At 51.1% G+C, this 24181-nt stretch overlaps 1 long non-coding RNA gene across 1 annotated transcript in view; it reads right to left on the minus strand.

Annotated features, from left to right (window-relative positions):
- Positions 1 to 1450: 1450 nt before the first annotated feature.
- The window catches only part of LOC149358347 (uncharacterized), a 164795-nt gene continuing 142064 nt past the window's right edge, over positions 1451 to 24181 (minus strand). Inside the window, exon 3 of the long non-coding RNA XR_016288230.1 lies at positions 1451 to 1530. This is a non-coding gene — a long non-coding RNA (uncharacterized LOC149358347). The remainder of the gene's footprint in view (positions 1531 to 24181) is intronic.

The raw sequence follows: 24181 nt of genomic DNA on the forward strand, positions 1-24181 counted from the left end.
TAAAATCGGAACGGGAGGTCAGTACGAAGCTAATGCCGAACCAGTTGGTGCTCAGTGATGCTCCATTCGGGGAATTTTCCCGTTTTCATGGCATTTCACGGTTGAAGAAGTTCTAAAATGCAACATTTACATGGCTTCAGGGAAATTTAGGAGCCTAAATCAGCTCATTTTTTCTCAATTGATGTAGTTTTTAAGCTGCTACCGAGAAAAAGGACCTGAAATAGGAAAATTTTGATCTGCGTGAGTTGAATTTTCGACAATGGCATGGAACACATACTGGCGCTGTTGTTAGAATTATGCCTCGCAGTTGGGAACACAGTATGTGCGCTGCATGCAAGCAAAATAAAAGGGGCAATGTATCTGCCTAAGTTAATCGGAGGTTTACATCTGCTCTCATTCATCTAGTCGTTCTATTAACTTGGCTCAACTTCGTCAGCCCATTTGACGGACTATGCACTCCATCACTCCATAGGTTACATCAATACTCGCCATTGCATCCTTAGTACCCATTTCATGGCCGTATTTTATCTTCGTTTTTTTTTTTACCTCTTCCACTCTGCTCTCCTTCTGTATTTATCTCCCAAATTCCCCTCCCTACGCAGAGTAGCATGCCAGTGATTTTTAAACGCCGGCTAAATTCTCTGCTCTTCATTAAAGAGTCTCTCTCTCTCTCTCTCTCGGCGAGAGTGGAGGTGCCACGACGGTACTCCAAGAAACATTAGCAGCATTCCTGACTCCAGTGCATTGAGAATAGGTACGGAACAATATCTTGATTGCTGCGCTGTGTGACAGGGCTGGAGCTGAGTCAAGCGCCCTGTGGCGTCTGGCGCCGATTCTCACGTGCGATTCTCACCACGCCTGGGCTTCGACTGAGCTGCACCGAACTTCCACTGAAGAGTTCAGGCATGGGCGACGTACTCGGTGTCAAAAGTCGGTCGTGTACGGGGCGCCTGCGAGTCCGGAAGGCGAGCACATTCAGCCAGCCTTTCCTCCCTGGCCGGAACAAATCGTCGAATACGGAAGCCCCGCGATGGGCTTCCTCCGCAATGGGCACCGCGTGGCGACAGCGATGGTGCTGCCCTAAAAGACGGCTCCCACGATGCCGGCTCGCCATTGTATGGGCTCGGACCCGTATCGAGTTCGACCCATACGATCATCTTGTGCGACGGCACAGATGGGACGGGGAAGCGGACAGCCACATACACATTCAGCGGCCCGCATGTGTGTTACGCGCGACACGTCGCGAGCAGGCCGGCTGTTGCGAGCCGCAAGGCTCGCTTCGCTTAAATTTTATATTCGGCGAAACCGGCATTTAATGCTCACCAAAAAATGGCTTAACACTCGAACGGCTGTTGTTGCCAAGTGTGCAGCAAGCTTTCTGTGCATTACAATTTAGAGAATAATAAATGTGAACAATATTCCATGACTTACAGCGCAATGGACGAGACGCAGTAAGGACGCAACACACTGCAGGGCTGACCCGTACTGGGATCGTTATTGGCTGGCCAGGAGGTAGAAGTACTCTGGTGGCTGTCAGATTTGGAAAAACAATGCACACATGTTATGCATAGGAAACAAACATGTTTGCTACTGGCACGTGTCAACATTCATTTTTTTTTTTTCATTTTCGACCTTGTTATCATATGTGCTTCTATTGTGTTCCTTGCCAATGAATCGCGGTTTTTTGCGATCACGATGCACTTCTACACTGAGCACCTTCTCTCTGCTTGAAGCAAAAAAGCCCTAGAAAACATACAAAAGCCCATGTGACCTGCAATATCCCGCCGCAGTTTTGTTGCACTCAAACAGATAATTCACCAATTGGGACCCAAAGACAGCAAATAGTATGAGATCCTTTTTACACTCCACTTGCATGCGTAGATGACTCTAATCCGTGCGTGTAGTGAATATTGCCACACTGCTGACACTCTGCCGCGCCACCTGGTAGCCGAACCTTGTCTCCCAGCGCGTGGCCGAACGTCTTCTTTGTCTTGAATGTGCTTGGCGGTTCGGCGGGCCTCGTCCTGCTGCGTTTGTCGGTAACAATATGCACAATGGCTCGCAGGCACTGATGTCATCATCATCTTCGTCTTTGCAGTTTCTGCAGTGCTCTCCATTGTTTGCTACATGACCTCAGATGGGGACAGGTGTGTCATTGTAATCATGTGCCTTTAATTTTTCATTGAGACATCGGCCTATTTGGCTGATGTAAGTCCGATATGGCCTTTCAAGCAGACGTGTGATTCTCTAATTAATTTAGACAAAATTAGAGTAGTAGTCTCTCTAACTATGTTTCGCCAAACACGCTACACTTTGCCAACTTGCCAAACAAGCTATTTAGTGAAGAACTCACAACGCTTTCTATCCGAGACAGCACACGAAAACGCCAGAAATTGTCGCACGTTTTCGCAATCACAGCAGTGGTGCTTCAGCGACGGCAATGTGTAACCACAGTCATGCTAGCTTAACATATAGCCGAATGAGTTACGTAGCACGCTACTCTGTCGCCCTCCTCGTACGCTACTATGCATTTCCTTTCCTCACTGCCTCCTCCTCTGCTTGTGTTGATTCGTCGTTACGTCCTGCGCTGTGCCTATGCTGCAGAAGTTTCATCATGCACTGCCTACTCGCCCAAATTGATTCGTTCTTCCCTGTCGTCTTTCTATAATTGGTGGCATCGCCGGCGTCACCATTGATGTGCAGATGGTGCGTGCACGGACATGGCCATCTGCTTCCATCTTCGGTACTCCAAAAGTGCTTTTTGATAATGACACAGGGGTCACGCTACTTACTTAGTATGTTTACTTTTTAACAAACTGATGCCTCGTTGAGTTCGACCTAGTTTACCGTTCCACCCGCACCTCTGGTGCATCTCATTGCTCAAGCAGCGTTCGCCTCGCATTACTCTTCTACATTCCCCTGGGTCCTCCTTTTCTTTTTTTTTTGCTTTCTTTTTTTCTTGATTGCTTTCAGTACACTGTATACTGACTTCTGCGTCCTTCCGGTTGATTGCTTTGGCTTCCACATTAAAGAGAGGGGCGGTGGGGGGGGGGGGGGGGGGGGGGGTAAAGAGAGTGCCGATACTTGCGCGCATCGAAACACCGTTGAACACAATGGTCTTGGGATGCACGAGAAGCGCTGGTTTTTAAAAACGCGCTTGCATATAGCTCCAATTCGGCGCTAGAAGTGTGGCTTAAACAGTGGCTCGCAACATTAACTTCCTTATCTGTATACGAAATATTAAGTGGCTCGTTTTACGTACGAAGTTGCAGATGGAACTGACAATAATAAGCAAATTATTACGCTATGCTGATTAACATGCGAATGATTTGAAGCAAGAATATGTATTTGAACTTCCTATTTGTTTTGACGTCAGCATTCGTGTCGAGAATAGAGGGTGGGCTTGCGTTCTCACAGAAGTCCTCTGACTCTCAAAAATAGCGTCATTCTGTAGCGCATTGTCATGGACGTGGATTGAGACAAGTCTCTGTGCACCGTGCGTTCATACTTCGCCCGCACCACCATAGTGACGTCACCAAGACGAATTTCTTTCGAAGCGAGCGGCCCTCGTTTCGATGGGAGTCATCTTGCTCTCAAACGTTGATCGGCTAAAGCTGACACACTCAGCATCCGAAAATTCGAAAAATCAGTAGCTTGGTATTGTTTCCGAGCACGCTACATAGATGCAGCTAAGTTGGGTACTCGGTCGATGCTCCCGCATTTTCCCCCAACGATCCTGAATGTCCGCTCCGGATCGGTGTGAAACGAGGCAGAATGAGCCCGGTGGTTTAGGATGCACGATGCAGCCTGTACGTCCAGTGGAGCGATAAAGTGAACGGCGAAAGGTTAGGGAACTAGCCGATGTGGCTCAGTGGTTACGGCTTTCGTCTAGTGAGCGCGAGTTCGATCCCGACCGATGGGCGGCCGCATTTCAACGAAAGCGAAGCGTAGAAACACTCGTGCACTGAACCGAAACCTCGGTGCACGTTAAAGAGGCACAGAAGCTTTAAATTAAGCCGCAGCTCTCTCTACCAATACATGCCTCGCAGTTTACAGTTCACAGCCCGAATTTCTGCTTGTAGCCTAGAGATTTGGGTGATAATGCAGTGTGTTTTTAGGTACGGCGGTAGCGTAAATATCTTTATTTCGTACACAAAAATTCAGTGTTATCGGTGACCATGAAGAGAAACCCTGCATTTGTTAATGTCGTCTCGCTTTAGTTTATTCACGTTTATGCCAGCACCAGGATGGTTCCAGCTTCGGGCACGCACCGGTGACAGCTCTGTACGCGCACAAATCGCGAAACTACAGGGCAGAGACTGGTGCCCACTAACAACAGAATAATTTGTAAGAACCTGTCCGCGCACGCCCGACAGCCGCTCGCTGTCGGAGCCGCAACCCACAGCTGGGAGCTCCGCCAACATAGAGCAGGCAGACGGGTGCTCCATTCTTCCTTCGGGACGCCCCGAGACAGCCCAACCGGAGGAGCAGCCAACTCCCTCCCACCGCTCTGCCGGTGCTCGGTTCGGGGCGGACTCCTTAACTCTCTCTTCCTTCTCCTTCACTGCAAGCCTTCTTCTCCGCGCCAGAGACAAGGGTGCGAAGAAGAGGAGGGAGCTGTTGGCTCGCGCGCCCATGTGGCGTGCGATGCGGGCGAAGAAACCCAATGCGAAACGCAAACTCGTCAACGAGCGACAGCTGGGAGAGGCTCCCGGTTGGTTCGGGCGCGCGCCGCAACACAGTCGCAACGAGCGCTTCCAGCGGAAGCGAGTGGCGGGTGAAAAAGCGCGCGAGGAGTTGTCTGTGCACGGAGAACGGCAAACGAGCATCCCGGCGTTGAAGGCACATTCGCTCCTGCGCCGACGAGATTTAGCGAGCGAGAGCGGCGCACCCTTTTCTTGCTTTCTTTCTTGTTTTTTGTTTTGTTTTTGCCATATGGATGTTCTTCAAGGCGTGTAAAGCGAGCCTAAGTGCGTTGCAGCCATCCTGAACATGAGGAATGCGAAGCTAGTTACAGACATGGCGCAGTTATTGCAGTGTAAAAAAGAAAGATACAACAGCCATGAAAGAGGCATGAATGCGAGAGGGAATGGGTTGACGAGTTCTAGGTGTACAACTTGTTAACTAAGTTTGCACGGCAACGTTGCGTTCCAGTAGCGCGTATCTAACTAGCGATACTAACCAGTACTGTTTATGGAGAGCTCAAAGCCATGACGAGGACGAACAAATTATGAAGGAGTCTCATTTTTACAGCAATGCTGACAGCACAATGGCCGTGCACTGTAGGCCAGCTGCTGCCCACTTTCAGCGTGGCGTAAGAACGATGCTGCGGTAATATCCACGCACAGCGCACGGGTATCCTTTGAGGCTGGGCCCAGGCTATCGCCTGAAATAAGCGCGTGATAGACCACGCGAGTACAATACGGCAGCATTTTGTTGTTATATAAAACATCCCATTAAATAGGCAGCCTACCCGTTTATGTATTTTTTTTTTCTCTCTCTCCTACTGGCTTGGCACATGTCAGACCGATATATCGCCGCCGCTGTACTTTACAGTCAATCACGCCGGCGACGCAGTGGGCCGCGCGAGGTCAACTCGAGAGTATTTCTTCGCGGCGAAAGCATAGCAAGACGCTGTTTCCGAAACCCTCTTCTTGTTTCTTTTTTTTTTTTTTTTGGTTCTGCTGCATGTTAGGTATGGGCAGTTCTACACCACAGCCGCGCGCTTCCACGGGCTCCTGAGTGCGGACAGAGGCAATTACGCTCGCCACCGCGTGGTATAACAGGAAGTGCTCTGTTTGTGGTTACCTCGAAGAGCGTCGGCAGCGCGCTGTTTTCCTGCCGGGTAGCGTGCGAGCAACGCCGGCAGATGCCCGCCAACTCAACGTGCCTTTGTGCGGACAAAGCTCTCGCGTGCGTCTCCCAAAGTGAGCTGTCGGCTGGGCGCACTGCTGCTGCTGGCGCCGGTGATGGTGTTGGGAGACGTGACCGCGCCGAGGAACGCATGCCGGTACCGCGAGCGAAGATCGGTATCTGCACACGCACGCCACGCCGTGAGCGGGAAGCGCCGGCGACCCTCACGCTGTTCGCTCATCGCGGACACTGGGCACTACTCGGCGCAGGTCTGCAGCAGGGACTGCGCGCGCTCACGCCAGCTGCTGCGAAAACGCGAAGCGAAAAGTGTGTGTGTGTGTGGGGGGGGGGGGGGGGGGGGGGGGGAAGGGACGACAACGTCGCTGAGCAAATGTGCGTGTCCCAAGAGGTGACGCCGGAGCACTCGTTGTCAGCGCACGCTGGGACAGAGCATCCTCGAAGAGCACTGAGGACATAGCCGCAAGATGACGCAAGGCGTGCGAGCTCCCTGTTTCAAACTGTGGAAAGTTTTTTCAATGGCAGTTGAATTGGGGGTAGGGTTTTGATGCAAGCACCCAAGGGAGGGTGTCTAGAGGGCAAAAGTCTGGAACCGGGTGTGGATTCTTCAGGCTGCCTAGCCATCTCGGATACAACTCAAGAGTGATGGTCGGTCCAATGTTTAGGGAAATCCCAGATCAATGAGTAATTGCTTCCTCATTACAAATCTACTCCACCTTGGGGGATTCCCCTAAACATTTTACCAACACAGTTCCCACTTCGAGTTATTGATCAATTCGCTCACGCCGAGCCATAGCTTTCCGTCCCGGTTAGCTCAATTGGTAGAGAGACTGCTCTGGTGAAGCGGTGGTCCCGGGTTTGAATCCCGGACCAGGACGAATTTTTCTTTAACTACGAAGTTTCTGAGAAAGCTGTATTCCTTTGTAGCCGTATGGCTGCGCTCGGGTGGATGTCAATGAGTAATTACTCCCTTATTACAACTCAAGAATGAAGCGGCTTTTAGCCGTGAAAGGACCTCCATCCAGCCAATGGCGTCGGCCGATTATCATAAGCCTGCTAGAGTGACAATGCAGGGAGTGACAGATGACAGGGACTAATCCACTCGCTCCATGGTCGGGGATAGCCCCCTCCTCGCATTGTCAGGCTAACAGGTTCATGAGAATCGGCCGGTGCCATTGGCTGGATGAGGGGCGATGGGAAAAAAAGCCGCTTCGTTCTTGAGTTGGCTCCGACAGTAGCTGCACCCTTACCGCTCCTGATAATCTACTTTACAGCTTAGGCAGATTATTAGGAGCAGGATATAAACAGTGGATGGAGAAGGTTTGGAGGGCCCTGCAAGAGCAACGACGAGTGTGTACTTGGGAAAAATTAGAAAGCCCTCTTGAGGAAGCCAGATCAAATGAACTTAAACCTTATTTAACTTATTCAACTGAGCAGTTTTTTCAGCCCAGTCGCTTCTTCGCACCGAGAGGGGACGTCAGACCCCTTGGTGTTCCTCTGATTAGATACACCTCAATTGGTCATGAAAGGCATAGCCGTTCACGACCTGTGACCATTCTGTTGAAGAGTTTCCGATGTGTTTGACTCACTGCACCGTTAAAATAAAATAGGCGCAACAAGATGAACACCTTCGCAGCGGGCTGAGGAGCGTACGCCCACATCACGAAAATTCACTAGCTGCAAAAAAAAAAAAAAAAAGGACCTCACTGGATGTTGGAGGAAGTCAAAGTTGTGTACAGATACTGTTGAAAGTATAACAGTAGATGACGTGTATTAGAGTAGAGAAACAGTATAAAAAACAAAATCTAACGCTGGATTCCATCTCAAACGTCCTCACAGCTACACTTTCTAGACAGGAAATGCACTTGATGATAAGCACGGACTTTAAGCGACCAACCAAAGAGCCAGCCTTGGCCAAAGTCAAAGGCTGTTCGTTCATTTATCTTTTCTCAGCCGTCCTGAATAGTTGCTATGGCACGACGATGACATCTCACACGGGGTGCGTCCTTCGCATTGTGCGACCTGCAAACCAATGTATACCTGTGCGGCTCTCACTACCGTCAGAATCAAAATCACATTTTATTCATATACCGCATTTTAATGCAGAAACAGTTACGCAGATGGAGGACCCTAGTCCTCGTATCCTTCTGGGACGTCCACTGTTAGCGACAACGGAGTTGTTGGTCTTGTCCCGGTATACTAATAAAATAAGAAAGAACAAGGAGAGCAAAACAAAACTTTGAAGTTCATCTGTAGGTGCTGGAGACGTCGAAATCTATAGCGGCGCTCTGAGGCTAAGACTAGGTACTCATTCCCAGGAATCGCCCTACCGAACGACGCTTCCAACCACGCCCTTGTTCCAGCCGACCAGCTCCTCTTGAGGGCCAACCGGCATATACTTACGACGCACGGGTAGAACGGGCCCGTTATTCCCAACGTTTTGTCACGCCTGAACACATCGAAGAGAGTTTCGATCGTCTAAACCTCCTTGTTCCCCACACGTCGCCGCGGTCCGAAATTTCCAGATACTGCGGCCACCGTATGCGCCATCAAGTTACGAGCGGTGCGCGGATAGTTGGCGCGTCCGAGCGGTCGATGCTTCGGTGGTCCTTGGGCCCTGGCCTACTCACGTCGAGGCAATTTCTGACAAGAAGGGCAGAGAGATCACCCTCCTGCCGCATACGCCGGTCTTCCTCGACACGGCGTCGTTTGCGGGAGAACTTGCACCGGCCAACGTAGACCGCAGTGTTCGCTGCCGTATAACACGCCATTTCTCTCTTGAAAGGAAACCCTCGCTTGATGGTTGGTAATGTTTCATCAATTGCCTTCGTTGACGATGGCGAAAAAGTGGGATGAGTTTAGCTCTTAAATGCTGCTGAGACGCAAAGTGAGTCGTCACTGGCACGAAAGTTTAACATCAAAAGAAAAGACAGGAACAAGCTGTGTTCTATCAACTCAAGGTAAGACTTTGTAGTCAGGCTGAAACGTACGAGGCTGAAGAGCCAGGTTTTTTGTTTGGCTGTTTTTTTTTTTTTGTAATCCCACGCAACCGGCAAAAAAGGAGTCACGAGCTTGCAGGAGGGGCCGGTGTGCGAACACTCTCAGTGCGCATAGTTCGGAGTTACGCGATGTCGGCAGTGAGGAGAGGATTACCTGTCCTGCTACAGATGTAACCGGGAAGGTAAGAGTTCGCTATATGAGTCCCTTCGGATAACACAGAATGCAAGCACTTTCTGCGGAGGGTGTATCGCGTGATGGCGGGTCATAATCTCGGGAGGCTCTCGTTTAGGTAGGCGTCGGCCTCATTTCAACTGATGTGCGTCTGTTTCAACACTGAACTTAACAGCGGTACGGTGCGAGTCCCGAATATGACTCTCTGGGCAGTCAGGCAGTTATCAGTGAGTCGTTCTATACCTCAGTTTTATGAAGGGGAGCACTGCGGAAATGCATTTATACGTGGTATAGAGCACTCGAGACCGAATTCACGGTCCTTCGCCGGTTTTGGGGATCAATTTGATTTTGAGAACCTATCGCACGCCTGCAGGTGTCCATTGTCCAGCGCCTCTTACGTCTGTGCGTCTAGCATCGTATGAGCTTGGCTTACACTCCGGCTCCAGCCAACTTCCAGGCCCACGCGTAGGCGTAAATAGGAGGGCGTCACAAAGTAACGCAGCAAATTATAGAATAAAAACCTGGATGGAATGTCCACAACTCTTGTGGCATCTATCTGCCGTCCTTCCTGGCAACCCCGGAGGGGTGCCCTCGGGCTCACTCGAGCTCTCAGCGCCCGTGACGAGCTCAGAGAGGAATGGGAAGGCCGCCCGCAGATGACAAGCCGGGCTGCAACAGCAGCAGCGGTCGGTAATCCCCAAATTTACGGCTCAGCCAGGACTTCATCCCGGGGCGCCTTATCGGGCCCCGCGAACCCCAGCTGTCGGCGCGCGACTTACGTCCAGCCCGATATCGCCTCGATCCGTCCGCGCAGGGGAAGAAGAAGACGGGCTGCCAGCCTCGCAGATATATATCACGACGCGCTCGCCCGCCACTATGGCCCGGTGTGGCCACCGCAGAGGAGCCACATTTTGGGTCAGGAGATGCGGGCTAGCCGCGCGTCTTCCTGCGGGGTGTGCAAGCGTGCGAAGGGCGCTCAGCGAGGAGAATCTTGGTCGTCGTATTAACGCGGGCCGCGTGTCGCGCGCTTTTGTCGCCAGCGTCGTAACTCTTCCGCGCAGCGGGCGACGTTATCGCGCACGCTGTCCGCAGCTACACTTCATCGTAGATGCAGCCAAGGTTGGACAGGATCGCCGCCTGCATTCAACGTGCCTGACATTTCCTTTTCTTAGCGGCAACTATTATTACTACAGGTGCAAAATTATAATACAGTCGAACCTCGTTAAACGAAACTGTTTGCAACGAAATAATGGAAATAACGAAGGAATGACGATTCCCCTTGGAAGCTCGGTCAACACGAGCTGTAACGAAGCTACGGCTATAACCAAGTAAATGCCGGGCCCCTTCAACTTCGTTATAACGAGGTTCAGCTTAAAATGCTGTGCTTTCTGTGCTTCCAAAACTGTTTGCTCATTTCGTATTATATGGTAAAAGGTCCGCCATGTCCCCTATGCCTGTCTTCTCCTGGCTCACATTTAGTGTAAGTACGGTGGACGGAATCTGCACAAACCGTGCGCATGACAGAGCCTATCGATAGGAAGCATTCCTCTCGCAAACTTAGCTGCAAGCTCTAAAAACTGTTGCAGTTGTGTTTCTTTGGTAACGAATGAAGTAGAACAGCAGCTGATTTACGAGGAAGAGAAAGAAGAGGTTGCTCGAAAGAGGAAAGACGCAGCAACTGTCTCCCAGCTAGTACGCGGTCATTTTAATCGGATTTGCGAGGGCTTCGAGACGTGTAATAAAGTTTCGCGGTCAAAGGCGGTCACTGCCACTCTTTTCGCTTCGGGCCAAAGCAGAACGTTCCTCCGTGCGCTCGGAGCCCCAGCGGCGGCTGCGGAGGCTGATAGGCGACGCCGACGTGGAAGCGCACACCGCCCGCGCTCGAGCGATCGCTCGATGCGGCATACGAGGAGGCAGGTGTCGATGGCTGGCGAGGCCGGCGAGACGACTGAGAGCCAGGCCGGCGGCGGCCTTTCCAGGTCGCGGGAAGAGGGGGGTGGCGACCCCGAACGCGCCAGTCCGGCCGCGATAAGCATCGGCTAGGCGGGAATTAGAGGGCGGACCCGACACGCGCGCTGATGCGCGGCCGGCCCGGAATTTATGCGTGTTTCATTCAAATGCCACCTCTCCACCCCCCTCTTTTCACGGTCAGGCATTGATGGCCGTCCGGCGCTAAGGTCAACATTCAAGATCAATGCCGTGCCTTGGGAGTGACGAACAAAGGGCTGGGAAGCGTGCTCTTGTCCTCCACGGCGCCGATGAAAAGAAGGAAGAGGGGAGAACGAGAGAAGCAAGAAAGATGTGCGCGGCGTCGTTGTTTCGGGCGACTTCCCGCGGCTGCTCTTGGTCGTAGCCTCCCACGCTTCGCCAGCGAGCGACTCCAAAGATAAGGCGTGAGTGTTGGGCCGAGCAGACACAATGTAGTGTTGGCATGGTTGATTCGCTGAGCCACGGCGGCCCTGCTACGTTTGCAGAGCTTCAGACGTCTTCCCGGGTAGAGCCCGTAGCAAATCGCACTGCGTTCCAACAAGGATTGATCGATCGCGGAACCATACGGTCAACACAAGCCGTCGTTACTAGCAGGTGCTCTGGACTCTTCCGGACGTTGCTTACCGTTTCTTAGTTTATTTTTTCTTTATTTTTAAAATATCCGTGCATGCCATACAAAGAGCAGTCATTATGTTGCTTTTTTTTAAGCCACGTTAATTTGATTTGTGCATTGATAGTGCTGGGCATTGGGATTTGGCCATTGTTTATTTGGGCGTTGATAAACGCCATGACAAGGATGGAGTTTTATGAGCAGCAACCAGTCTTCACATGTTTCATCGCGTGAGCTGAGAGCAGCATGTGCAAAGCATGGTCCTAAAATGTAGTGCTGCAGCCAAGCCCGGGTATACCGAAACCAGATATCTCGAATTATTGCTTATATCCAACACACAGATTATCCTATTGAAAATCCTGGGCAAACGTATAGGAAAGTCGCGCACTGTGTCGAAGTTCCATTCTGCCGGTCCTTCGAATATCGGAACTGCTTGCCGTTCCCCTGCAAGTGGCGCTTCTCCTGGAGACGTTCTCGATCCCTATTGGCGCAAGGCACACCGTGGCGCAAGGTGACGGATCGACTGCTCGACCTTGGGCTCGACTGGGGGATGGGCCAGCGCTGTGAAGCCGTGTGACGAAGTTAACGTGGGCTGTTCTCGAGGGTGGCCTTCGATCTACTGTACTCAATTTCCACACCACATCGCTGCCATACGGCGAAGCCAACCAAACTAAACATTAGTGGTGGCCCTCGCCTGGTATCATTCGCTCGCTTCGCTGCTGAAAGCGCAGCCGAAACCACCTAAACTTAATTTTAATGAGCGATTTATTTATAATGTACTGGTAATGGGTTTAAGCACCTTGCAGCAGGCAGTGGTTAATTCCCAACAACCGTCCGCTGCGGCTCCTATGCGAAGCAGGTTAGCTATATAGCAACGCGATCGCCAGTGTCGTGCTCCCAGCACGCCAGCGGGTAGCACGTCGTTGCAAGAATTAAGCACGCCACTAGAGTGGGTGCAATCTATCCTTGCTTCTGGGTTACAGATAAGCTTACTACTGCCACTTCTGTATATCGAATTATGGATATATCGAAATATTTCGCGATCCTTTTCAAGGTCGATATATCCGAATTCTACTGTATTACTTTTAGATTTGCTTAACTAATTACCCTCCAGAACCTTTTATTCGCCAAGAACAACCAAATAAGACTTCTCCACTTCACCCTGTTTCTTCCGCTTTAGGCGCATGTACAGCTGCGCTTTTAATTCGGAGGGGGTCTAGTGAATCCTGCTCGTCATTTCCCCTCTCCGCCAGGAAGCAAATGACCTGTAGGCTTTTTCTTTCCTATAGTCACTCGATCCCCTCATTTATAGCAGCCGTAGAAGTCGCCCTTGCGGATGATTCGTTCGAAACTGCTTTCTGTCAATTCAATTCAAAATGTGAAACAACTCAGGTTGCAGCTACACTTCTGCCGCAAGAGTCTGAACTGACGCGCGATGACGACAAGCGATACCGAGATTCAGTTCGACTACCGGCTTTCTTCGCAGCTTTTATTTTTTCTCTCTCTCTTCCGCTCTTTATTTTATCCTTCTCTTTCTTTATTTATTTCATCCTTAAAGGCACGCAGCTGCACCAAGAAGAAAGAGAAAAGGAAGAGGAGGGAAAAAAAACGAAACTATCAAAGTTGGACGAAGATCAGAAAAGAAGAGAACGCCGACTCGAGGTTCCCCCCCCCCCCCCCCCCCCCCCCCCTTTTTTTTTAATACGCGCGCCGTCGGTCCCCGCCGCGGTCATTCGTACATGCTCGTTGGATGTTCGGGGAACCGGAAAATTTCAGCGCGGGGAGGGACCGGCCGGGGCGATCGAGAGAAGCAGTGGGCGCTCCGGGGATCCCAAGTCGATCACGCGAGGACAGAAGCGGCCGCGTTCCAGGCTTCCACAATGCGAGGTGGAGGCCCGGCGAGCGAGCGCACATTGCCAAAGACAAAATGCCGCCGAGCGGCCGTGACAGCTACCCGCCGGTGGAGGTTGCTGCAGGGTTGCGGCGCAGCCGAGAGTTGGATGTTGGCGGTGCCGGAGGAAAGCGCGCTCGGCTTGTGCGCCGGATAACAGGGCGACACCTCAGAGAGCAATCACATGCGAACGTTCGAGCAAAAACGGGAAGGAAATTTCATGATCGATAGGCCTCTCCATCCGCGCAAGATATTGCACGGTACCACCACCACCACTGCCCCGGAGCAACCGATGCCAGCTGCGAGCCGGGCGAGCGAGTCTCGGGCCGCCGGTTCTTGCTTGCTGCTGCTCGACGTCGAGACCGCCGCCCGCGGTGCTCTCGGAACAGCGCGCGACGCCCGATGGCTATCGTGTCACGCGTCGGCGGAGGGAGGGGGAAGGCTGGCCCCAAACGAGCCTCGATCGGGCCTGAGGGCCAATATTTTCGCGACCCCCGGCCGTTTTGACGTCTCAGTTTTTCCTCGGATGCCTTCGTTTCTACCTCCTCACTTCGACCCCCGCGAGAAATCTGAGCAAGGGCGACGGCTCTGTTTTCTCGCTTTTTTTTCTTTTTCCCCGCGTACGGTTGTTGTTGATGGTCCCGCGGCAGCTTGTTCGCCCGCCGGAGAAGCCGCGCTGCGAGCGGCGCGGCCGTCGATTACGAGGCGGAGGGCCTCAAGAAGGCATCAGTGTCGCAAGGGGACGTCTGGGAAATGTTATAGAGGAGATGGGGCAACAACGCGGTAACGTGGCCGAACCGGTTCGTGCGATCACTGGCAACGTGTCATTAAACGCTATAGGTGCTGACACTTTACGAGACCTGAAAGCGTGCTTGAAAGAACAAAAAAAAAAAAACGCCGAAAAGGGGAATAAACTGTGCTTATAAATAACGAAATGTCGAAACACACGAGCAAGAATACTTTTTGACAGCAAGCTCACGCATTTGAGTTCAGGTGCAGGCGAGCAATTCGGAAACAGCCCTGGCCCAATAATGCGCGAAATTGCGGAATTCAAAAGTCCGGGATGTCCGATGCGTTCTACAGCAAGTGATGTCATCAACGCTCTGCCGACGATTCGGAATCCGAACATCAAGTGGTTTGTTCATGGCTGACGTGTAGCTTCACACTCTAAACACGAGCAAGCCTGCACGGGAGTAAAAGGGTAGTCAGCGCGCACCCTTTCGTTAGGGGACAGTTCACTCCTTTTCACTCCCTTCTGCTTACAATGCATGAGAGAGGCACAACCTTCTTATGATCTGGACCAAACAACAATTGAGTCTCTATCGCTGACAGCGTCAGCGTCACCGTAATGATGACAGCGTTATTGACAGTGCACTTTTCGACTCACTGTATAAGGCACCAACAAAATGGGTATGGCTTTGACAAATGTCGATACTTGAGCAAGTCGGTAAACGATGACATATGAATGTAGCGCAAAAAACTTTCGTGCAAGCTTTTTGCGCTCGCGTTCGTATGCCATGGACCATACCGACTTGCTAAAGTAACCCCCCTTGTGAGATATAATTCGACCTTCGTATTTCTTGCGCTACACTTGTGTGATGGAAATGGTTGCACCCGCCATGTAAACACATGAGCTTACGCAGATTGTCAACTTTTTTTGTTTCGTTTAGGAACAACTACATTTCATGCACAAGCGAGTGGGTACAAAACTGAAGTCAAACGGAAACACAGGCAAAAGTAAATGCGTACATTTCCCAGGTAGTGAACGCAGTACAAGTAGAAATTCAGCGACTTCTGCGTGTGAATATAGAAGCAGAAGACCCTGGTGAAGTCTTGCTAGTTCGTAGTTTACAATGTTGTTTATGTTTGCGACTTTTATTGGAACTGCACCACGTGGCTATGCTATGAGGGAAATCTGTATGTTGACTGAAAGTTAAGAACTCCTTGTAGTTTTCAAAGAAAGTGATAACTAAACATTTTAATTAGTCCGTCATTACACCTTTCATGGCGTATCTGCGTGTTCAATGTATAAAACGAATGAATACGGTGTACAAACAGCTATAGTCGCATACAACTCAAGAACGAAGCGGCAAATGCCCCTTAACCCCTCCGGCCAACGGCGTCGACTGATTATCCACCTTGACCGATTCTCCCCATCTCTCCTTTGACCGATCCTTTGGGCCTACTGGCGTGAAATCGCAGGGTGTAGCAGATGAAAGGGGAAAACCGCGGCGTCACTAAAATCGGTCGACGCCATTGGCTCTATGGAAGACCTCCTTTGAGGTTCATCTGCCGCCTGTTTCTTGAGTTGTATCAGACTACAGAAACCTATAATATTCTAAAGTAATGAGATCGTACGTTGCACAATCTTAACACACTGCACTTTTAATAAACTAGTTTTGGATGACTGTATGACTGCAGAGAGATATTTCACCACAAGGTCTCATTAATGACCAGTCAGCTGACTCAGCGCACAGCAAGTTGTTGAAGAGATTCATTAAAATCTGTAAGCCCTTCACACAGGTTGAAAAGCAGCAAACCTTTCCATAAGACTTCTACGTACACTTCGAGAGAGCGGGAGGTAATAACCGGCATTTTCATTTTTGCTGTACGTCAGTATAGTTTCTTGTATCTCGGTCAACCAAAAGCCGCGCAACCTGAACAGCATCGGTGCCGTCTGGCAATCCAATTTCCCAACGCCCTATAGAACCCGACTTCTCATCTGGAGGCGCTATACGAGCAACGGCTTACGTCGTGTAGTTATCGAGAGGTCTCGCGCCGCGCACTTCATGGAAGAACAAGTGGGGCCGCCGCGAAAGTCGTGCCGCCCTACCAAAACTGGCGCTGCCCTCGATCTCCCCTCCCACTAACGGAGATTGACCTGCACCCGTCAGCCGGAGAGAGCCACTTACCCAGGCCGCAGGAGGCGAGGCGACCCGCCGCTGTAGGCTTTGGGTGTCATGAATCATTGTTGTGTTTAATATCGCCCCCGCGGGACTGCAGCGGCCGTGGGCTGCTCTCCGCAGTCCGAACGAGATCACGGAAAACCATCTTTGGCTAACTTCGCGGAGGAGTATCGCCAAGAAAAATGACGAGGTGCCCGCCAGACAGTAATACGTATATGTCTTGTACAAGCGCACAGATTTGTTTTTTTTTTCTTACGCGAGAAGATTGATCAGTAGAGCGTGTGCAAATCCGGCTTTGATATTGGTGAGTGATGTGGCAAGCTAACACCGGTTCCTGCTGTTTTTATCATTATTTGTAGCGCCGTTGTTGACAGTTCGCAAGAATATTTCCGGGCATATCAAGTTCGTATTTATCCTATGTACTGTAATACGCTGCTCACTATTCTGCCTGATAATAAGCGATCAATAGCACGAACCTAGCTTCCAGTACTTCAAGTACTACGTACCTCACTGAACCTAGCATGCCAGTAAAGAAATTGAACGAATCAAACGAATGAATTAAATGCCGTTCAGTAATACCTTCTGCTTGGAGAAGTTGGTTCATTTTGATATCGGGAGCTTGCAGCTCGGCAGAATAAACAAGGAACAGCAGATGAACAGGAAGCGCTTGTCCCGTTCGTCCGCTCTCCTTCATCTGCTGTCCCTCTTCTGTCGCACTACATGAACTAAATGTCTACTCAGCGCAAGAAGAATAAGATACGGCGCAGAAAAAAACCGCGTTGTGCAAAAATTCCAGCTCCGACAAATGTTAGCGCGATGCCTAAACATTCGAAAATCACTGCTTCCGCACGCGTGGAGAGCTTTCGTTGAAGATTTTGTTTCTACTGTTTCTCAGTCTAGAAAGCCAATCTTTCGATAATGAGCGCTCTCCGTTGGCTAACGACCCGCTAACGACCCGCAGGAGGTCAGCAAATCGCCATCGTCAGGTACCCCGGCAAATAAAGTTGACTGCGCAACTTCGAGGTGATGTAAAGGCATAGCTGTATGAAGAATGATTACGGAACCACTAACCCATTCAAATTCCTAGCTTGCGTATGAGTGGCGCATTTCAAAACATTCACGGGTGGCGGTGTTCCGTTCTCAAAGTATTATGAACCATGGAGCTCCTCTCTCGAAGCATACTACCACGTTTTTACATTCCTACACTCTCAAGACAAATACGCCGATACATCGCGCACTATAGTGCGCTAGAGGAGAGCTTTTACTCCCTTTTTTACTCCCTTCTGATTAGAGTGTACGAAGTTGTTCAGACAGGTTGGGGATGACAATTTGCATTATTCCAACGCTGCGATAACGTGTTAGTATTCGAGAGTGAAATCGTGCGTACACGGTTAGCCACTAGTGATATTCCCATCGAGGTACGGTCGGATTCACCGTCATAACGTTCCTTGAATCCATCGCACGCTTCCAATCAATAGTAATGGTGCAAGGCGAGAACCACCGGCACAAGAAGTGTGCAGTGTTGTGTCGACACAAACGAATAATGAAACAGCGAGCAGTCCAGGTCTCGTTCCTTGTTATGAAATGCCATAAGCTCGACTTCGTGCATTCCGTCGTCCATGTAATGACGCCACTTTGATGGTTCAGGAGCGACTTTCGGACACAAGACGCATGTCACGCAGCCGAAGGTGAGCGCTGAAGATTCCCGCTCGTGCCTTCTTCGAACCGCGCCCGGCAACGTGACTTGTGCCTAATCGTCACTTGGAACGTCCAAGTCCCGATGGGCTCGCACGGACATCAGCCGTTATGTGAGGAAAATAGAACAAGAACATCATTCTCACAGAAGAAGGCGCAAATGGCAGGAAAAAAAAAAAAACGGGCTCCTCTCGAGAAGGCCTTTTGTCACGTAGGAGCAGCGCCGGGTCCCTTCCTCAGAAAGTCCCACGCACGGAAGAAAAGACGACGGCCGTGTACCGATCGGGCGCAAAGCGACGAGCAGGCCCCGGCGAACACTCTTCGAAGTCGTAAACGAAAAACAAAGGGCGGACTGCGAGCAGGGCCGTGCCCTATCGTAAAGCAAGTGGCAGTAAACCGGGCGGACGAGACCCCGCGCTGCCAGAGCACACACATCTGCCTGCTGGAGGTCATAACCTTCTGTTCCAGTTGCCGTCTACGAAGGAGAGGAGTCGCCGCGAAGCTCCGGCTGGCTCGCCGCTAGTTCCGTGCAGCGAGCTGAACGCTGCTCCGGCGATATGGCCCTTCCCATGATGGTCGCAAGCCGAACGAAACATTGCATCTCTTGAGTGGTCTCTCATGTCTAAGCCAGCGTCGTACATGAGCGTTTAATTCAACTACTGTTATTTCAGTGCCCGCAGTTCCCCTGCTTGATCTGGCTTGCAGGCGTTGATGAATTCAAGGAAATTGAGTTGTGCGAAGCATGAGCTTAATTCGTTATGTGGCATCGTCTACCCTATCCTCTCACGGCTCGTCGCTGCTCGCAACTATACGAAGCCTAGCTGGCCGCTCTAACAAGCGCCCGGCTGCTTCGGCTGTAGCCCGCGTGCCGCTTGCTCCACGGACGAGGGAGGCTGGAACGAGACGCCGAGGGCGCCATGTCCGCACCACCTCTGTCCATTGGCTGCAGCGTGTTTGCGCAAGGGTCCCCAGTGGCGCTCAACCACCTCCTGTTCGTCGCATGTCGCCGGCTTCCTCTCGCTTCATACGCCGTATATGAGCGCATTAGTTTGCAAAATGTTGGGTAAATCACACGCAGACAAATACGTATGCTTACAAACATGCACGCATGCGTAAGCTGGCACCTTTTGCGGCGAAACTTTTGTATGTTTGTTTTTTTTCAAAGCCCGCCCTTCCCGATCGAGTTGGGTTAAAGGTAAGGTAAGTGCAAATTACAACCGCTGCTTTTTGGTTCCAAGAGGAAGTTTTTCTTTTTTCTTACATTTTGTATGCAAACCTTACCTGTACTACACTGAAAGGAAGGGAAGCTAAGGTGGGCAAAGTGGGAAATTAACTACACTTTGTCCGAGTGGATACTGTACAATGAGGGAAGGGTGTTATATAAAGGACGAAAGATGCGAGGGAAAGAGAGATGCCGTAATGCGAAAGATGCAGACAAACTCTGTAAACGGTCCACTTCAGGCCTGTACTTCAGAGGCAGACGAATGGCTTTACGCATCACTGAAATCCTCGAAAACATCGAGTAACTGCTGAAAGCAAGCTTTATTGTCCCACTCGGCCTCTTGACTGTATGTTCAGCTCTGCATGAGAACTAAGCCCCTCAAGTCGCGTTAGGAGTAGCGTCGGTATTAAAGAAGCTGTGCTAGAGACTCAGAACTCACGCAACAATATCTGTCCACCAGCTGATGATGGTCCTAAGGATATTGCGTCGTCCACTGCTTGTTTTGGTATGGTTTCTTGCATAGTTCTCAGCTTTGCTTAAGATGCAGTTTAACACATTTGTGGCATGTAGTATGTGGGTTGAACTTCCCGAAGTGACACACAGGACGCCGCAGTCGAGGGCTCTGTATTAGCAGGCCACCGGAGATGTCGCATGCCGACATTGCACAGCACGCGGGTGTTTCTACGTTTCTCCTCCATCGAAATACGGCCGCCGCGGCCGAGACTCCATCCCGCAAACTTGGGATCAGCAACCCACAGCCCAAGCCAGTGAGCCACCGCAGGGTAATCTGTGTGATTTATTCGTTTTGGTAGGTTTTTAATTTCTTAGTTACTGACTTCAACCTCTGCGCCATCGTCCTGCTTCCATCCAGTATATATATGGCGGTGGCGGTGACTTGCCCCACCGAGCGGCGCCACCGACCGACGCGGACGTGGGGTTGATGTGGACGCGGCCGTTCGAGAATTCGGCTGGCCCGAGCACCGTTTGGCTGGCTGAAACGGTCTAGTCTGCATGATAGTCCAGAGTGCTATCATTGGAGTCGTGGCTTCGACAGGCGTGAGGAAACACCGCTTATCGTGGCGGGTACTACGATCTTCACTGCAGTGAAGATCGTAGTACCCGCCACGATAAGCGGTGTTTCCTCACGCCTGTCGAAGCCACGACTCCAATGATAGCACTCTGGACTATCATGCAGACTAGACCGTTTCAGCCAGCCAAACGTTGCTCGGGCCAGCCGAATTCTCGAACGGCCGCGTCCACATCAACCCCACGTCCGCGTCGGTCGGTGGCGCCGCTCGGTGGGGCAAGTCACCGCCACCGCCATATATATACTGGATGGAAGCAGGACGGGCCCAGCCGAGCCGGTCCGGTCAAGGGTCGGTCGCCCGGGCACAAAGCAGCCATTCGCTCGACAATGGCCGCTGCGGCGCTCCCCATTCGTTTGTGTTTACAAAAAGTGCCCGCGAGAGGGCGGGAAAGTAAGAGCCGGCCCGCGTGCCGGCGCTAAGCCCCGGGTTCTTCCCCGTGAGCAGGATATATGGAGCCTCGGGGGCTCCCCACCCGGCAACCACCGCCACGGCTGCCGTCGCTGCTTCTGCCGCAGTCCTATGGGACGTGCCCCCCTCAGCGGAACCCCCGGCGCCCGCGTCGGACAAAAGACCCTCGGAGCGATGAGAAGCGCGAATTCTTCGCAGCCCGCGCTACTTGGGGGACCCGCACGGTTATCTCTCTCTCTCTCCAGGTTCCTTTATTTCCTCTCAAGAACCACCCTCCTTTTATAACCCGGTCCCTCTCTAAGGGCTCCACCCCGCCACCTATACGAACCCGAGTATTAATTTATTGACCCCGCGCTATAAATGAGCGCCACCCACCGTGGTACACTGCGCTGGAGAAGCTCTCCCTCTATTGAACTCTACGACCTTATCCCGGCCGGGATCGAGCGAGGCACCCGTCACAGAATGCAAGGCTGTCATGCGGACTGCGTGTGTTTGGGAACTGCGCGCGCCTTGAACGCTCGGAAACGTGTCTTTTCGGGTGCGCGTAGACACTATATAAGTGTGCCCCCAACCAGCGCGCGGAGAAAGGGCCAGCCTCTGTGTTGTCCGCCTTATCTGATATCGGGACCAAGGCGGCGAGCAGTCTTCGGGAGGGCCCTGCGCTGTGATTCACAAGACGGCAGCAGAAGCACCACTCTAGTCGGGGGCCTCGGCAGCAACCGCACCCGCGTCCACGCTCGCCCGTCTGCCGTCCCCCGTTCGAGGCCTCCCTCGCACTGACGGCCGGTCCGCTGTGCAAGCTCATCTTATCACGCGCGCGTCGTAATTTATGATCCAACGGCCGAGTTCGCTCTGGATTCGCGGCTTTTATCCCTCCCTACCCGTGTCTTTCACTTATAAGCGATCGGCGCGGCAAGTCTGCTTCTGTGCGCCTGTTCCCGAGAGTCGCGTGCAGTCAAACAGGCGATCCTTCCTTCTCCGGGCAGACTTGCCCCTGCCTTTTCGTGAGTGCCCCCGTATGAACAGAGTACGCCACTGAAGGGTATACGTATATCGACGGTTAGCGTGGCAGCTTCACCGGGATGAATGCCCGAGAATGGAGACGACTGTTCTTGTATTCGTTCAACTTATGTCTCGTTAATGATAAGTGTACATGTATAGTACCGCAAAGAGGACGAACGCAAGAAGGTAGGCACTGATACCTATACCTGTTCGCGAGTTAAGTCGGAAGATGTATCAGCGCATGCCCGTTGTATATCAATCGCTAAACAGTGCGCGGCTAAGCCAAATAATCTACCGATGTATATCGCGTTATAGCGAAAGCTCTAACAGGTGGCTGACGTTAATGTTCATCATTTGGTGGTAGTACAAGTAGAACCTCGTTATAACGAAACATTTGATAACGAAGTACTGGATATAACGAAGGAATGACGATTCCCCTTGGAAGCTTGGCCAACACGGGCTATAACGAAGCTACGGCTATAACGACTACGGAAGTAATCAACGGGACCCTTCAACTTCGTTATAACAGAGTTCAACTTAGTTCGATGCAGGTGCATTGTTGTGTCGGCTCTTATGCCTGATTGACATGCTTTAGGCGAAGTGGAATTAAGCTAAAGCAGACGGCAGCAGTCCGGATTGCAAAAAAAAAAAAGAAAGAATGAAAATATCCGTGTTCAAATCGTGAGGAGTATGAGAAAATGATTGTAAAACATCTTGGCGGTCGTGTTCCCGTTGCGAGTGATGTTCGGTCAGTGCCTGACTCATGCCCGTCACTTCGGTCGCGACTTATCGGTCCCTCTTCTGAAGCCGTAACAGAACGGCATATATACAGAGTAGCGGCCAATTATGAATCGCCCTGACGCGGAATTCTTTATAATTCGGCCTTGGGATCGCTGCCGCCAGTCTGTCAACAAATTATCAGACGTATGGAGCCTTTGTCTCGAGCGGCTCTGGTCCACGCCCGCGCGCATTCCTCGCGCCGGTAATTTCGCGCCTCCTTAGCTCGTTAAAGACAACCGAAGGTCCCGCACTCCGCCCTCAATGCAGCGGCCGGTTCGGCGACTGCATACACATTGTGCGAGTTGAACGTAACCTCATAGAGACAGCTCCAACATACGACATCGGATCGGGCGAGCTTCATTTCGCCTTCCTGGCTGTAGAAACGCGCGGGCAAATTCAAAGCTTGACTTTCATATACTTAGTGCTTTTCGTGTAGTCTTTTATGTATTTACTGACTCGATCTGCCGGGAAAGTCTACGTGAGTGAGGCCTTTTCCAAATCCCTGCATGCGATCGTTCTACTCGCGCTACGTCTGTCTTTAATGAGGATATTAATGAGGGATATCTGAGCTATGCATAGGAGCACATTATATAGTCTGTCCGAGCAGGTACATTCGTCGTACTTCCGGGAAACCTGACACGTATTAAGGGGAAAGCCTTTAATGGCTCATACTGTCGTCCGTCCGTTAACAAAGCGTGTCACACGCGTTTAACTCGGGAACTAAAAAAGATAGAAGAAAACCAATGGTTGCTTCAGATAGAGGAAAAAATGAACACAGAAGCCAAATTTGGTGACTACAGAGCAATTGGTTATTTAATTATGAGCAAAAATGTTGAAATTGCGTCGAAATAGCGCGGACGTCGATATCGCCACGGGAACGGTGTGACGTCACATCCACCAGAAGTCGTCACGGCATAGTGAAAATTGTCACAGAATAGTCAGAAAAACGTCGGGTTTGTGTCAAATTAGATGAAAAAATATGTAATTAAGCGTAATTAACACCTAAGATCCCCGAAAGATGTATAATTTGGGTATGAATATAGCCACGGGAACGGTGTGACGTCACATCCACCGGAAGTCGTCATGACTTACTGTACTCGGCTTTCGCCTCTCAACACTTTCGTTGCCAAAGTATCCTCGCAATTTTTTGTGCACTGATGCGGACGTTCGACTAAGCATATGGGTTTTCCTCCCTGAACGAAAATTAAACAAGTTTTTAAAACCAGCTGCACTCTTGTCGGGTGAGCTTAAACACAACTTGAATGAAGACGCCATCGAGAGCGCTCCAGCGAAAAGCGCTCCTGAGCTCCCTTGGGTAGTCGATCTCACTTTGAAGACGTTGCTATTGATTGTAACTCATGATAAGTCATCCTCATGAGTCGTGATTCCTATAGAGACGGAAACAATCCAGTTCATTCGTTGCAAGGACATTCTTGAGCAGAACAGACAGTACTTAGGAGAAAAACACAGATAAGCGCAAAGTTATGACTGTACTGGAACAAAACGGAAACCACCCGAGGAACAAGGAAGCATAGGCGTGCAGTTACA

The sequence above is a fragment of the Amblyomma mixtum genome, chromosome 2 (genome assembly GCF_055824585.1).
Source record: "Amblyomma mixtum isolate Tamu chromosome 2, ASM5582458v1, whole genome shotgun sequence".
NCBI lineage: Eukaryota > Metazoa > Arthropoda > Arachnida > Ixodida > Ixodidae > Amblyomma > Amblyomma mixtum.